This window comes from Crinia signifera, chromosome 7, assembly GCF_055691185.1.
Source record: "Crinia signifera chromosome 7, ASM5569118v1, whole genome shotgun sequence".
In the NCBI taxonomy this organism is placed as follows: Eukaryota; Metazoa; Chordata; class Amphibia; order Anura; family Myobatrachidae; genus Crinia; species Crinia signifera.
The window spans coordinates 116,082,943-116,100,973 of NC_139223.1; the positions used below are offsets into that span (position 1 = coordinate 116,082,943).

Consider the following 18,031-nt stretch of genomic DNA (forward strand, 5'->3'; position numbering starts at 1 on the left):
TGGCAGAGAGGGGTTAGGGGAAAAACGGGACCCTTCTCCTTTGGGAGAGGGTCCATCGATCGCATGACCCCCTATGCAAGTGTTTAGGCACAGCACTGGTGGTGGGAGCACACCTCGGGCTCCCTGAGTTTCTTCAAACTTCAAGAAGAGTGTCTAATTTCTTCCCTAGCCCCAAATAAATTAACTTTTTTTTGTTGTCTACATGCTCATTGCCAGTGGTTTCTTGCTTATTGCCAGGGATTATGTGCTTAATGCCAGAGGGTTACAAGCTTGATGACAGGAGTTCTTGCTGATTTTCAAAGGTTTTTTGCTCATTGTCAGGTGGATCATACTCATTACCAGGGGATTACATGATCATTTCCAGGGCATGGGCAAATACCGGATTTTGAAAGGGGGATTTCCGCTTTCTCTTTATAATGACTTTTACAGTGCTATTGTGGTTGATGACGTCTGTATGGGATGCATTTAACATCCCGGTGGAGGGGATGTTGGCAGTCACAATATCTTCACTGGAATGCTGACATCACTGAGGATGCTGGCACCAGAATCCTGATTGCCGGCATCCTGACTGCAAGTACAGTAGGAGCCCATCTCATCTATCTTCCTTAGGCCATGGCTCAGCATGGCTAGCCATGGCTATCCTATTGTTCTCAGCTGCAATAAAATACATAGAACAATAGAGTAGGGGATTAACAGAGTAATCAAATTACTCACTTAATCTTATTATAGAGATAGATGACAATGGCTACATCTGTATACACAAAGTGGTAATGTTAGGTTTGGGGGGAGAAGGTGTTTAAGTTAGGCACTGGAGGGGACAGGGTTAGCCATCAGGAAGGAAGGGTTAGGTGTAGGCAGAGCCAGCCCTAAGCAATTTGATGCCCTAGGCAAGATTTTGGTCTATCACTGCCTCTAATTCTGCCTTAGACCCAGAACACTTCAATCAGCAACACTAAGCACCTCTCACCCTTAGCAATCCTTATCCACTGAGTCACACTTAGACATTTTGGTGCCCTATGCTAGCAGGAGCATTGGCTGTTCCACTCCCCAAAGGAGCATGGTCTTGCTGGGAAGGGGAGTGATCAAACAATAGTACCCCAAATTCAAATTACACCACACAGCAGTGCAACAATATTTACATTAAACCACACAATAGTCGAAGAAGAGCCTCTTTTAGATGTGGCACCACACAGTAGTGTCCGTTATTGACTGTGCAAGAGAGAGAGGAGAAGGGATGCAGGGAATGGGGGGAGAGAGGGGAAAGAGGAAGAGTTTCTGTGTGATAGAGAGGAAGAGAGAGGGGAAGAGAAATACAGAGTGGATGATATAGAGATATGGAGGTAGAATGGGAGAGATGAGGAGGGGAGAACGAGGGTGGGTGTGATGGAATGTGGGAAGGAGGGAAAGGAATAGAGGGTGAGAGAGTAGGGGGAGAGAGGGGGGTTTGAGGGGCAGAAATGTGATTAGAAGGGAATATTAATAATTGTTACCCTGCTGTCTTATGATGCATGCTGCTGCTGCCAGTGTGCATCAGCTGTCTCATCAATGGGGAGGGTACGAGTAGCCAGTTCCATTAGCTGTTGTGCTGAACCATCTGCACTTTACTGTAGATCGTATGGGGACCAGGGGACAGGGATAGGTAGGTTTGAATGAGGAGAGGGTTAGCAGTGAGGGAACAAAGCTAAGTAATGGCTGCACGGGCATGGCCTCTTCATGGCGCCTGGACATGGGTTGATCAGGCAGGGAGAGCGGGGTAGGTCCCCCCGGAGACAGTGTGACAAGAGAGCAGGGCAGCGCGGAGATGCGGGGCTGGCAGGTGAGTGGGAGAACACTGCATCTTTCCCGCAGCACAGCTGCAATGCTTCCCACGCTGCGTCAGATAGGCAGTGGCGGGGTCCCTGTGGTGGATAGGAACTAGCCGATAACTGTCCAGCCGCCGCAAGGACCCCCTGCCCGCCCAGCGCTGCCCGGACCACAGGGACATGCTGCCCGGTTCCCACTGCCTGCCACCCACCCACCTGGAGTGTGGGGGCCCTGGGGTGACCACCACTAGTCTCCCCTTGGTGGATCCACCACTGGCAGCACCAGCTTTCTTCAAATCTGGCAGTTCTAGGTAGCACTGTATGCTGTCCAGCTAGACCTCTAGTATCTGTCCTCTCCAAGGTGGCACCTGATTTTTTAGGGTGTTTTCTGCAGGTTGCATGCAGACGGCAAAAGAGCATTGAATCTTCCACATCCCTATGTACCCACTGCACTGGCTCGTCCCTGCCACTGATTTGGCTGTGCGACATTGTTACGCTACTGAACACTTTGCTATACAGTAAAGTGCTTACATGCCTCCTGACTGCGCAGCTGAGTGCAGATTACTGGAAATCACTTCTTATTGACCTAAAAACAATCAATGTTCCCTATAAAAAAAGCATTTAAAATATTATTATGCAGCAAACACATTTTCTTATTAAAACTAAATAAAAATGTACCGGATTAAAAAAAAAAAAAAAAAAAAAAAAAGGGAATATATTATAAATGCTGGTCCATTTACTGTATAAAAAAATATGTTTTAGCCACCAAGCTCCTACTATAATCCTGTGCATTATGATAACATAATCAGTCATTCTTGCTGTAAAATGCCTTCATTTTGTCCCCAATATTTAAACCCACAAAAACATACATGTATAGTTCTGCAAGACATAAAAGCTAATTTGACATTTCCAAGTGTTAAATGCAGAACTCATTAATCTGAAACAAAAACTCAATGACATTTGGGAAAGGTGAACAAACAATGGTTTTCTGGTGTGAGCTGTCCTAGTTGTTGCTTAAAGGTCACCGATCACCTTGTTTTCTGTCCATAGCTTTGTCAGTCATAGATATGGAGAGTAGTACTGGTTGATGCTATGTAACAGCGGTTCAATGTAAAACAAGCATCTATCACAGGACTGGTAACAATCAAGATAACAGTCTGAATTATTGTAAATTTGTAAAGGGAATAAGAGGTGGAACAGGTCAGAATTTGAAAATAAACACATTTTGTTGGTGAACAGAAATTAAATCAGAGTTTTGAAAAATGAATAAGAACACAGGCAGCACAGTTGTAAAGTGGGTAGCATTGCTGCTTCACATCAATGGGATCATTCTCGATTAATATCATATCTGGATGAAGATTATAAACTCACCCCTGATCTGATTTCCTTAAAAAATCATGCTGATAGACTCAGGGGCCGATTGGCTATAGACCTTACAGCAGGGCTGGGCAACACCGGCCCTCCAGATGTTGATGAACTAAACATCCCAGCATGCCTGCATCAGTTTCAGCATGGCCACATAAGCAAAACTAATGCAAAGCATCCTGGGATGTGTAGTTCATTAACATCTGTAGGGCCGGTGTTGCCCAGCCCTGCCTTACAGGAAAGATCCCCAGCAGGTCGGAACTCCTGTGACGTCACCTGTCAGGCAGTGATTCTTTAAAAAAAAAAGATGTGTCCCTGCTCAGAGTAGTGTCCCCATCCCCTCCACTGTTCCCTATGCTGCAAACACATCTAAGACCGGGGCTAAGTAATATCCATTGCGATGAGTGGGGTCTATCTTGGGTATATGGGGCTCCACAGGGGAAAGGGGTATATTTGTTATATTTGGTGAATTATGGTAATGAGTTGTTTGTCTGCATGATGGAGGTTTTGGAGTCTGTGCTCGGTCTCAGTGGGGGGAGGAGGGGTATTACATGAAATGTGGAAATTTGTGGTGTGTCACAGCAGCTTAAAGGTGTGGGTGCCACTAGACTGCCAAGCATATTGGAACCAAAGGTTTCCACACTGGTGTAGTAAAGAAAGAATGCCACCTAGAAGGGCCAGATGGTATACATCCTAGGGTACTAATGGAGTTAAGGGAGGAACTAGCGATCCCTCTATATTGCATTTTTTAAAATTCACTATCAACAGGTATGGTACCAAAAGACTGGAGAATAGCAGAGGTAGTGCCAATATTTTAAAAAGGTAAAAGGGATGACCCTGCAAATTACAGGCCTGTGAGTTTAACATCAATAGTGGGTAAAATATTTGAAGGAATTTTAAGGGATGGTATCCTGGAATACTTAGACCTTCATAGTTTACTTAGTATTAACCAACATGGGTTTGTGAAAAATCATTCCTGCCAGACAAATTTACTGGGCTTCTATGAGGATGTCAGCAAAAACCTTGATAAAGGAAACGCAGTAGATGTGGTCTTCCTTGATTTTGCAAAAGCTTTTGATACAGTACCACACAAGAGGTTGATAAATAAAATGGTGGACCTGGGACTAGGTGCAAATATCTGTAGATGGGTAGGGAACTGGCTGTGTAATAGAGAACAAAGAGTGGTTGTGAACAGTGCAGTATCAACTATGATACCAGTACTAAGTGGAGTGCCACAGGGTTCGGTACTGGGGCCCATCTTGTTTAACATTTATATTAACGATATCGGGATGGGGATTCTCAGCGATGTATCCATCTTTGCTGATGACACAAAACTGAGTAGAGTTATTGAATCAACAGAGGATGTGAACATACTTCAAAATGATCTTAACAAACTAGATGAGTGGGCTAAAAAGTGGAAGATGAGGTTCAATGTGGATAAATGCAAGGTTATGCATCTCGGGAGACGTAACCAGTGTGCAAGTTACAACCTAAGCGGGGAGGCATTAGGTACTTCAGCACTTGAAAAGGATCTAGGAGTCCATATAGATAATAAGCTGGGGTGCAGTGTTCAATGTCACATTGCAACAAAAAAGGCCAACAGAATTCTAGCATGTATTAAAAGGGGCATGGAAACTAGGGACTCAAAAGTAATTATGCCACTGTACAAGGCATTGGTTAGACCACACCTTGAATATGGAGTACAGTTCTGGGCCCCACACTATAAAAAGGACATCATGGAATTGGAAAAAACCCAAAGAAGAGCAACAAAGCTTATTAGGGGATTGGAGAATTTAAGCTATGAGGAGAGATTAAGCAAACTAGGACTATTTACACTAGAGAAGAGACGTTTAAGGGGGGACATGCTCAACATGTACAAATATATCAGGGGCCAATAAAAGGAACTCTCAAGCACTCTTTTTACTGCAAGAAAGGAAACTAGGACACAAGGGCACGAATTTAGATTAGAGGAAAGAAAATTTCGTTCTCTCAAAAGAAAAAATTTCTTTACGGTCAGAGCAGTCAAACTAATTGGCTGGTGGCAATAGATTCGGTTTGTGCTTGTGTATTGGAATGTACACTGGAAGCCTCAGTTTGGCAAGGACTGATGTGAATAAATCTTTTTTCTCCACTGAGCTGGTAATAATCATCAATACCGTAAATATAAAAAGTTTTCTAACTTTCCAACCAGTGTCATAACTATGGCCCTTATTCTGATTGATGCGGATATTCCCGCATTCTTACGGTGCGGTCCGCACGCCACGGTGTTTTTCCGCATGCGGCCATCGTCCGTAGAAACGCCCACGTGTCCTCCGCATTCGGACGGACTCACTCTTTAAGAACAGGGCGTGTTTACGGACGACATACAAATCATGCGTGTGCGGGAGAAACACTCCGATTCGTCACGGTATTACAGAGTATTACAGAGTATGCTCGGGAATACCGCATCCGAACGGGAGCCAAGCGGTGCTACCGCACGTAAGCGGAGGATTTCCGCCAAACAACCCACTATGAAGTATCTTCTGCAATACATCACATGACCCACTTATTCAATTACCTATCCTCATAAACTTGACTGTGACATGAATATAAATAAATGTGTTTACTTTACCCAAAATGTGTGGTTTCATGAGTACATGTCAAATACACATGTGTATTGTTAGTATTAATATTCTGTCATGTCCATTGTTAGCAGTTTGAAAGTGTCTGACAAGTACAGCATATGTGGGTGTTTAGTACGGGTTCCTTGAAGCAGCAATGGTTTCAATTAAAGCACTGACAAGCGTCCTATTAGTGAGTAATGAGTAAAGGAGTAGATTCTATTGGGTTCAGGTGTTAATGGTTGTAGTCATTAGGCGTACGTTCGCCTACCGCATGAACGAGTGGTGTCCGCAAAGCAATAGTACACTTGTGGACACCGCACATTTCTGCCCTTTTTTCATCGCGTGCATTCGGAGTGGTTTCCGAATGTACGCCCCCCAACATAAGTGTACTCCCCCGTGTCCGCCCATGTTTCCGCCCCGTTTTGCCCACTTTGAAACTACGCCCATGTGTCATTCCGCATGACGCCCATAATACGCCCCTATTTCCCGACTGATAGCGGCGAACAGTTTTGGACGGGATTTGGCCGAACTGGTACGGAGTCAATGCGTGGCACATGCGCGTAGCGTTCTCCACGCATGCGCAGACGTCATAAAGACGCGATCCGTAAGTACGCGGTAAAGTCCGCATCAATCAGAATAAGGGCCTATAGCGGGTGCAGGGGCTGCACTTGCTATGAGGCACTTCTGTTTCAGGAGCCCAGGAGTCCAGCAGGCAACCCCACTGCACCACACTGTCAATTGGTAAGTGTTAGTATATAAGATGCCAGCATGTCACTTGTCATGTATCCTGATGAAGGGGACATAGTCCCCGAAACGTCGTTTTAGATGGATTAAATGCACCATTCATACTTTACCCACTGAAAGCCTCCGAGTGCCATCTGTTCTATTGGAGAGTGTATTGGCAGAATCTTTTGCCCACAGGAGGGCACAGGAGCAGGACATCCCCATGGGGGGGGGGAGTGTGTCAGGAGTGCCGGGAGGTCATAATACTTCTCACGCGCTTATATGCTATTATTACCGAATTATGACAAGTTACATATAACACAATTGTATATAACACAATTTAGGCTGCTTAACCACTAGGTTTCCTGAGGGCTAGGAAACAATACCCACAAATTCAGGGGCGTAGCTAGGGTGGAGCTGGTGGAGCACTAGCTCCAGGCGCTGACATATTCTCTACCGCCGGCTCCCCACTTTGCCCGGCGTCAGAGCCTCCTGCTAAAGCGCCGACCCCCGCTGTTCTGAAATGCTCCCCCTACGCAGTGGCGTAGCCACCGTGAGGCAGACCCGGCGAGAGGGGGGTACTGCCGATACCACTGTCCCGGCTGTCATGTCCCGGGGGGGAGGAGGAGGCACAGAGCTCACTAGTAACACACAGCTCACTGGTGCTGCTGTGTGCAGTGTGAGATGAACTTCCTTCTCACACTGCAGTGCACAGCAGCATCAGGGAGCTGTGTGTTACTAGCGATTATTCCTTGCCCCAACAGAGTGTGTGAGACTGTCACCGCTGGGAAGAGACAGCAGCAGATTGCAGAGGGAGGAGAGAGCTCAACTGCCTCTCCATAACCGCAGTGCTGCTGTCACTCTGTGTGTGAGACCCGCATCCTGCAAAGCACTACTGGAAACAGGGAAGAGCTCTCTGTGTGTGTGCCTGCAGGCTCCTTCATGATCTCTGCTGTAGGAGGAACCCGGCCCCATGGCAACAAGAGAAATAAGTAAGTTGGCTGAAGTACCCTCTTACAGCCTTCCTTTACTCCAGCCTTTCCTGCCCTGTGCCCCCCTAGCCCTGCCTTCCATACCATGTGCCCCCTAGCCCTGCCTTCCCTGCCCTGTTCCCCCCTAGCCCTGCCTTCCATACCCTATGCCCCCTTGCCCTGCCTTCCCTGCCCTGTGCCCCCCTAGCTCAGCCTTCCCTGTGCCCTCCTAGCCCTGCCCTGTGCTCCCTAGTCCAGCCTTCCATACCCTGTGCCCCATAGCCCTGCCTTCCCTTCTCTGTGCCCCCCTAGCCCTGCCTTCCCTGCCCCCTAGCCCTGCCTTACCTGCCCTGTGCCCCCCTAGCTCTTTCCTCCCTTCCCTGTGCTCCCCTAGCCCTGCTTTCCCTGCTCTATGCCCCCCTTGCCCTGTCATATATATATATATATATATATATATATGTGTGTATGTATATGTGTGTATATATATACACAGTATATATACACACTGTATATACATATATACTGCAGCAAGAGCCCGCCTTATACAAATCGTGGGGCGCAAAACATGCCCTTGCTCCGGGCACCGTGGCACCTAGCTACACCATCGCACAAATTACTGAAATGTGTGCAAGAAAACAAAGGCCTGGGCACTTCTTTCTGGAGTTCTGCTGCCCACCTCTACTTAAAGTGGGGACTATTCCCTAAAGTCCTGTTTAAATAGTACAGAAAAGGGTGGTTTGGTAGTGGTGTGGCGCAACTTCAGGTTAATCATAGATCTCTTCTTGATACTTATCTTTTGCTTCTCTTAGTCCTGTGAGGTGGCCTTTCTTCTCTCCTCTTTTCTCCCTTTGATCTCGCAGATTTAAATTGGGGAGTAAAAGATAGGAAGAGAAGAGGATGTGTATTTAATGTAAGAACGTTAAACGCTTGTTCTAATTCTTTTAACAGAAGACAGTGTCCCAGTTTCTAGGTATTCCTACCTCACTTACACAGCAATGTTGTGAGGGCAAGCCTATCTGGGTTCTTTATAATCAAGGGATCGTAGGTCTCTGTGGATGCGTACCATACTTACGTAAGAGAATTCAAAAACTTTCATACCAAGGTGTCTTTTTAATGCATGCACTGCATACCGATACTCACGATGATATTCATGTAATCACTCTCATAAAGGTTTCTTTTCCCATGCGTGGATTTAAAAAGGATTTTTATTCTTGATATAAAATTTCAAAAGACAGGATAAAACGTTAAGTAAAAACATTATTAAATCAACTGGTGGAGGGGCAGCTCCGTTCCTCCTAGAGCAGGCAGGCCATGGATACAGGGCTGCTAACCGGTAAACAGACTCTGTACAATAAAAACCTCTGTCCTACCTTACTTCCAGGGGGGCGGGGGGATGGTTCACTGCCAAGAAAGAAAAACAGACCTCCTGCAGAAGATGGCATCAAATAGAATAGCAAGTCCTCCTTCCAACGCGTTTCGAGATCCACATCTCTTTATCAAGTCCACCTCACAGGACTAAGAGAAGCAAAAGATAAGTATCAACAAGAGATCTATGATTAATCTGAAGTAGCACCACACCACTACCAAACCACGCTTCTCTGTACCCACAAATTACTCCCCAACAGTGGTATAGCGCCCAGAGTATTTCAATAGTCCACACGTTCCATAATGATCCAAATAATGAATAAAGTGGTGGTTTTCCAATATTGTATTGTATTTCTCTCTTCAATAGTAGTGTGCCAAAAGTCCCAATGCATTTCATCTTACAACGACTTCATCAGGGGAACAGTTTATATTCTTTCTAGTATCACATATCATGTGATCCAATGGAAACAATATTTCCTCAATAGTCAAGGGCAATAAGTCCTTGAACCCTATTAGTCTAAATTGAGGTGAAAATCTATCCACAATTAAGGGAGGTCATTCGGCAAAATATCCGTTAACAATAGAAAGAAATTTGGGTAAAATAACCCCGCGAGTATAGGGCACAGATATTTCTAATGGTAATCATTAAGCTCCTTAATTGAACCACTGGGATTCCGGATATGGTGCCAATTATTTAGTGCTCCTGTGGGAACCACCTTCTCCTATGGGATGTACCACTAGAATGCACAATTGGTGAGAATTTGAAGGATTGTTTCTGATCTAGCAGTGGTGGCGAGACAGATGGATGAGATGATAACCAAGTTTCTCCAATGGGGGTACCCCTTGCAAGAATTAATGTCTGCTAAATATAGGGCGTTGAGCCTCAATAGAGCGGAGTTACTAATACCCAAAATTAAAGAGGATGATGGTAAAAAAATTCTACTGTGGGTAACTACTTATACCACTATGAGCCCCACTGTTAAAAATGCTGTTAAAAACAGGTTGCCGTTAATACAGTCGGATAAATATCTGAATTTACAAGGAACAAGTTTGCGTCCTTGTTACAAACACTGTAGAAACTTGCATGATGTCCTAGTAAAATCTGATATAGTGGTTAACAATCTTCATCATGATCCTATCTCTAGGGGTTGTGTGAGATGCACATGTGTCTCATGTAATTTTATGTTACCTGGTGCAATATTTGCCCATCCTAGAACTGGTAAAATATTCACTATTCGTCACACCCTTACTTACATCTAAATCACAGTATACCAAATGATATGCCCGTGCTGACTGTGTTACATCGGTAAGACAGAATGCCCCTATAAGACCAGGATGGCGGCTCATTGTAGTGCCATACGGAAAGCATTAAAAAAGGTACAAGCGAGTAACCTGTAGCTCGTCACTTTGTAACAGCCCAACATAGTTTGTCTGCCATCCGCTACAGGATGATAGACCACGTTCCGGAATCAATTAGAGGTGGTGACCGAGGGCTTCAATTACTCTGATGTGAAGCCCAGTGGATATTGATACTTGGCACCTTATCTCCTCATGGTTTAAATGAACATTCTGGTATATTGGTTCTAATTAACTAATGTAATTAATGTGTTTGAAATTCATATATGTATTTTTGTATCTATGTATTTGTATGCTGTTGTTCATACCTGCTTGTGTGTGTTTTTATGATACACAGCAATTGTTGCCGTTATTAGGATATGTGTTGTTATGGTTACGGTAATCACGTGACACACACTGTTGGCTGGCTGGCTAGCGTGTGACGTCACTTGGTAACACCTCTCATTTGGAGCGTGCTAGCGCCGGGACTGGCGTATTCACAGGTGACCTATTTAATGTATGTTTTGTCCTTATTTTGTTATGCCTGACGAAAATACCACATTGGTATTGAAACGTTGCAATAAAGCCTTTGAAAATTCTTATATGACTGGATTGCCGTGTCTATGTCGTGTATGTATGTATATCTATATCTATATCTATATATATATATATATATATATATATATATATATACGTACAGTGTTCAGCGGCACTCAGTGTAATAACAAACGACAGAACGCCAAATGACGCCAACGTTTCAATGCTTTATGGCATTTTCTTCAGGGCAGCAATTCTTGTTACAGTACTCACCATTAATGTAGTGCTCGCCTTCACCAAACTATCCCTCTGGGCGGGATCCGGTCACTGCCGGTGTCTCGCCCGGAAGTCATCACCCTGTGAACCCTCCACCGCCATCTTACTTAAGGGAAAGCTGTATATATACAAAGAACAAGGTATTGGCAAAAATACATGAAACAAAAAATATGTTGAAAAAAAGTTTTAAACATACCAAGTGAAGCTGTCAGTTTTACAAACTGTCCAATCCAGGATCTTTTTCAAGGGAGAGTCACCAGGGGCAGGGGCAATATCAGCTAGAAAGTAAAAAAAAGGCAGCAATCCTGAGGTCCTTCTGCCACAGCGCACAGAGACCTGTGGCAGAAGGACCTCAGGATTGCTGGCGTTTTTTTACTTCTAGCTGATATTGCCCCTGGTGACTCTACCTTGAAAAAGATCCCGGATTGGAATCGAAACGTCGGGACAGTTTGTAAAACTGACAGCTTCACTTGGTATGTTTAAAACTTTTTTTCAATTTTTTTTTTTGTTTGCAATAAATGTAAATGTTTTTTTAGACAAAAGTTTGAGGCGAGTGCTCATTTCCCTCAGTGGATACTTGGACCATAATTGGCACACTGCGGTGTGACCATTTGGGCACCCCTTAGGCTGACTACCTGTAAGTGCGAGTGTGGGTATTACTTTGTATATATATATATATATATATATATATATATATATATATATATATATATATATATATTTAAGCTTCTAAGTACTGTACGTGTTTCATTATAGAGATCATTTATTGACCTTAGTTTATGAATTACCATTTCTATTTTCAGGGGTAATTGTCAAAACTAAGTCGTTTAATACAGACATACTGTACATAAGTGACCAAGTACACATTCAATATATAAAACAACATAAAATATACAAAACATGTTCACCATAACTTGCAAATGAGGCTTAATATATAATAGGACAAAAGTGATTTTATCTGAAATAATTGTATCATCTATTAGACAATCATGGAGCATATAATTTAGGTCATGCAATGTACAGTACATCTAATGTGCATTCCACAGAATAAGATATCTATTCTATAATATAATCACTAATCATCTGTCCCAATGTTCTCCTGCAATGAATGGATTTGGAGACCCAGGCTGACCTTACACTAAATTCTGCCTACTAGCTGCATAAAATATTAATTCTCCATTTAAAGTATAAATCCAATCAAAAATGCATTTACAGTATTACAATTGTCTCTAAGGATTATCTGTAAAAACAATCATAAAGTACTTAGGGAATATCTATGAAATGTTTGCTAATTTGAAATGTACAGTATTATTGAACCTTGGAATATTTTTCATGTTAAATTACATTTTATGTACAGTATGTGCAAATGATATGCACATTACTTTAAGTTTATTACACTCACATTCATATACATTGTAAATATAATTTAATACATTACTATATTTATTTATTAGAGATGACCAATATTTTCTAAACCGTTCCATAGAATATTTGTCTCATGTCACATACAATATAGGCGCAGAATTTCACGTGTTTGATTTTCTCCTTAAATATTCTATGCAGAAATCACCTCGCTTAATATAATCAATTCCACACAGGAGAATGTATTGACACTATTGATGTCGTCGGATTCTGATTTGATAACTGAAGCTGCTGCAAATGCAATCATTGCTAAAATATGCAAATAATATTTTAAGAAGTCTTTAGGTACAGTATAAAGGCACATACACACTGGGCCACTTTGAGCTGAAAGTTTACTCGTTTGAGCATCTTTCAGCTCAAATGTAGACCAGTGTGTACAGGGCAGTGATGAGCGGTTAGCACTGATAAGCGCTCCCGCAGTATCATTGGCCCCGCCGCTGTTCTGCTGGTATCACCAGCAAACAAGGGAGGGAGTGGACGGCTTTCCTTAGCTATGGAAAGCCATCAGCCCTAGGAACGGCGGGCAGGAGAAAAACACTTAGTGTGTATGCACTGAGCTTTTCCCCACAGCGATTTTCCCCATCATCGTTATACACACACAATGGGTAAAAACACTGAGTGTGTTTGGAACTTTAGTGTGACATGGACTGTGCAACAGGTTAATTGCTGTTAACCAGATCTGCCAGATAGACCGAGCACATTCCTGGGTTATATATATAGTACTCTGAAACTTTCAATAAATGTTCGCACTGTAATGTGAGAAAGCACATACAGAAGCATACCCATGACAATCCCATTACATGCCCCTAACCAGTGGCGGTTTTTACCTATGGGCTGCAGGGCTGGTGAGGTGAGGTGCCTGCATTGCGGCCAGAGGCAGCCCCCCTCCCCAGAAAAGGTACGGGCCGCCACTGCCCATAGAACAGACTTTTTTTGTGTTTAATTTACCACCCAGTCTACACCTATTTATATAAATACTTCACAATTATTATTTACTAGCTGACCCGCCTGGCGTTGCCAGGGAAAACCTTGGAGGTTTTTTTTTTATTTTTAAGCTAGCTGACCCGCCCGGCGTTGCCCAGGAAAACCTTGGAGGTTTTTTTTATTTTTAAGTGAAATATAGGAAAAATGCCTTTGAGGTGCACACCACCAGGTCCAGAGGTACCCTGTTGCCAAATTTGGCGACTCAGTGTGCCACTGTCTGTCCACAATCCAACAGACACAGAGACACACAGACACAGACACTCTTCAAGTTATTATATAGATTTTTTATTAATAGGGTCTCATAGAAAATGTATGTGCAGCCTATAGTGAAGAGGACTACAATTAGTGCAGTATGATTGTGCTAAAGAAATTTGGGTTTCATTTCTTTACATTTTATTTCTTTAACCTCTAAGAGCCTCTGGATAAACTATGTTGATGGTCTTTCCATTTGGAGCTAAAATGTGAAGATTTTTATTATTTCCAACTCTGGAACATCCCACATATAGCTGACCATGCGAGAAACATGGAATTTGAAGATCAAGGCCGACAACTTTTAAAGACTGTCCTTGTGCTTTGTTGATGGTCATTGCAAAACAAAGGCGAACAGGGAATTGAAGACGTTTAAACTGAAAGGGTACATCGGAAGGGATCATCGGTATCCTAGGAAGAAAGACATCTTCACCTGCAGCATGTCCAGTCATAATGGTGGTATGCAAAATATTGGGCATCAAATTCTTCAGTATCAATTTCCATTACACAATGAAGGAGGATCAAGATTCGGAGAAGCATAATAGGAGCACAGATTTTTAACTCTAAAATATGTGAAGGTATTCCAGGTAGATCGAGTGAATGCAAAAACTCAGTCGGGTAGTTGATCACTTGATCTATATCGCATGTAGTGTCGACTGACTTGTAAATGTGAATTGGACCAGGCAATGTCATTAACAGTTGCCTGTTGGTGCAATTAACAGCATCATTTTTTGGTGCAAGGATAGCTCATTCGCTAAGCCAAAAAGGATTGGCAAAGTGTTGAACTAAATCAGGAAACACTGCTTGCTTGAGTTCTTCATGGGTCGTCGCAGTTTTTCCAATGTTTACAATTGATATAGAACCATCCTCTGTATCAGAAGCCAAAACTCCATTACCAAGCTGCAGAAGTTTGTCTGCAAAATGCTGTGCCAAAGGATCCTCATTAAGATGAACTCGCATATTTGTTGTTAGTCTGAGCCTTTCAATGGTGTTCCAAATATAAGATGATTTAATGCAGGCCTTCAATTCATCTGCTCTGGTTCCACGTGGAATGACTGGTAATCACCAGCCAAAACCAAAGTGATACCTCCCATTATCATATTGTTAAGTCTTACAGATGGGGCCGGGCTCATCTTTGCAGGGGATGGCGATGGCGACGCCATCGCCATTCCCTGCTCCCGCGCCATCTGTGTGTCGGAAGGGGACGCGCGCGCACGAGGTGCGCGCGCGTCCCCTTCCGACGGTGCTGCCGTCCCCTTCCGACGGTCGCCCGGTGCCCACACCGGGCGCCCGCACCCCCCCCCACAGCCTCCTCGGGTCCCCCCAGCCCCCCTCGAGCGGGAGGCGGACAGTATTGCGTCCGCCTCGCCGGCCGGCCGCCCGGATACTGAGACGCGCGTGCGTGGGGGACGCACGTGCGTCTCAGTCAGATGGCGCGCCGTGTTGCTGGCGGATCGCCAGCAGCATGCTGCTGGCGATTCGCCAGCAAGCATAAGGCCGGCGCCGTCTGTAGGTCTCTTAAAGTGACATCTAGGGCTTCAAATGCAGCCTTATGTGACATAGTACACTCATCCCAGATAATGAGTTTGCAATGCTGCAAAACCTTTGCTTTGCTTGATCCTCTGGAAATGTTGCAAGTAGGTGTCTCTGTGTTTGCTAAATTTAAAGGTAACTTGAAAGCAGAGTGAGCTGCTTTACCTCCTGTCAAAAGTATAGCAGCAATACCGGATGAAGCAACTGCCAGAGCAATTTCCTTTCTGTGGCGTACTTTGGCCAAAAGAAGATTAATAAGAAAAGTTTTCCCTGTTCCTCCTGGAGCATCCAGAAAAAATATGCCACCACTCTGATTCGAAAGGGAATCCAGAATTGTGACGTATGCTTTTTTTGTGATCTGGAACCAATTTTGATTCATTCTCTTCTAAATATTGTGTAAGGTGATCTGTATTGTAAGATAATTCTGCTATTAAATCATTAGGTAATCTTGAATGTTGGTCTCTTAAAGGTTGTGGCAATCCATAAGTTTGTAGATCTGATCCACCTAATGATTTAATCTTGTTCTCAATAATAATTAGAACTGTATTGAAGATGGAGTCATTATATTGTAGATCTATATTGTGCTGTTGAAGTCGGGCCTGATGTAGTATATCCTCAGACAGGCTTTCCTTATGGTTAATCCATAATTGTAAAGGACTTGTTATAGAGCATATTTGGAGCATAACAGCAAACAGGTTACGTAACGTGTTTGGTGAACGACTTTCAGCTGCCTCTTCTAGTGCCCTGTTCCAGTGTTCATCATTTTCAAGAAGTACTCTAAGCTGGCATGCTTCTTTATAAGATCCACAAAGTCTATCTTGAAATGTTCTAAGATCATTAAATGAAGTAGGTCCTTGTAACTCATGTACAGTAGTAGCAATCGCAGGTGAAAACATTCCGAGTTCTTTGGATGCACTACGTACACTCGGCCAAGTGCATCACTACACTTGATTCCTGGATGGTCTCGAACACTTTGTCCGATTTTGCGAAAAATCCATTTTTTGTTTGCATTGTTCCACGTGAAATACCTTGGAACTTGGTGGTATAATAATGTGCGAGCAAACTTGTCTTCTGAGCAAATTTTGAAAAAGGCTGTAAGGGTAGTTTCTGGAGGGAGCCGTGAATGTTCTGTTGCATTTTCTGTAGTGAAATAGACTCTTTGTCCATTCTCGAGGTGGACGGCTAAGTGAATGACTGTTGGGTGGCGCTTGTGAATAGGAAAATCAAGTATTCTCCATACTGCTTCAATGGTGCTAATATACCTTCCCATTTCATACAGATGAACTTCATTATGTTCATTTTCGTTAGTAGTTAGTTTATAAACAGCCATGTCAGAACCTTTATTGACGTATTTGCAAATGTACTTTATGGACTTGACAGAATTGCAAAAACTCTACATTTATGCGAGCATTGAAGATTCTTGTTAAAAGTGGACAATAAGGGACAATCCATGTATTATCCACAACCACAGATGATCTCCGAACTGTCTTATTTGCTGTGAAACCACCATCTGATGGGTACCCATCTTGTCCCGTTTGTGTTTCTTTTAAAAAGCAACGTGGATATCTCTTTGTGCATTTTCCATTCTTCATGCAAGGGGGAACATGGATTGTAATTTCCGCAGGGACCATGTACCATCTGACTTGTTACAATGCTAAATAGACTTGGTTCTTCTTCTGGATTTGGTATTTCTGCACTAATGAAGCTATCAACTCTTTGTACATGCAAAGTTTCTTGAAGCCATACCAGAATGTGAGCATGAGGAAGTCCTCGCTTTTGTCATTCTATTGTACACATATGACATTGTACTTTTCCAAAAATGTTGCCTTTGGTAATGAGATTCATGAGAGTCTTTTGTTTCAGGTGGAAAACTCTTGCTAACAAATCATGACGATCGTGGGGTTTCTGACCAGGAAATAGTTCATTTTGGATTTCAGTCCAACCGGGATTGCATGTAAAAGTGATAAAGAGATCTGGGCGACCACAATTCTGCACATACGCCATTGCATCCTGTGTACGCTCGTGCATATATCTTGGACCACCAGTGAAGCTTGAAGGCAAAATGATCAACTTACCAATGTCAGAAACATTACCGTCGTTGATAATAGCATCCCTCAAATGTGCATATTCATCCACCCTCAGTGACCTCTGATTCAGACGAATGTACCTTAGTCTTTCCGATTCAATCTTTGCATACATGTCCACGATGAACTGGTGGAATAGATCTTTACCTCGGAGAAGAATATTGAAATTTGAAGAACGCACCATGATCATATATGAATAGAAATCCATAGCTGAAATCTTTTGTGTTGTCAGAATTCCTGTAACTGGATTGATTTGACGTAGAGCAAAATGGTATCCATCTTCTCCTCTTGGAAACAATATTGGATACTGTAAGGCATTATAAGATCTGTGAGTTTCTGCAATTTTCTTAATGTTGTTAGTTTTTGTTTCCAATAGTACATCTCGACTTCCATATTGTGTTCCAGCCATAATTACTGCTACTTCTGATGCCACTGGTGCATTAAAACGTCATGTTCACCTTGCGGTGTTTTATCTGCTAAAATAATTAATTTGACTTCTGGTGTGACTTTCTCTATAGTCGATTTGAAGCTTTTTATGTAGCTATTTTCTCGATGAAACATTTATTGCAACTGCAACACCAAGTGTTGTTTTATGGTTTGAAAGTTTTGGCAACGCTGCTCAGCTTGTTGGATATTATCTGCAACAAAGTAAATTTGTAGAAACTTTGGCTCCTCAGTAGGCAAAGCTTGGAGGCTTCCAATTTTATGATATACTTGCCCCTGTACCTTGAATGTTGGCATATATCCTCTGTTATTTGTTTTGTTGTTCCAAAAGAGGTCAC

The 18,031-nt window shown here is 43.1% G+C and overlaps 1 pseudogene; it reads right to left on the reverse strand.

Annotated features, from left to right (window-relative positions):
* Window positions 1–16,653: 16,653 nt before the first annotated feature.
* Window positions 16,654–17,658, reverse strand: LOC146021220 (uncharacterized; annotated as a pseudogene).
* Window positions 17,659–18,031: the final 373 nt, after the last annotated feature.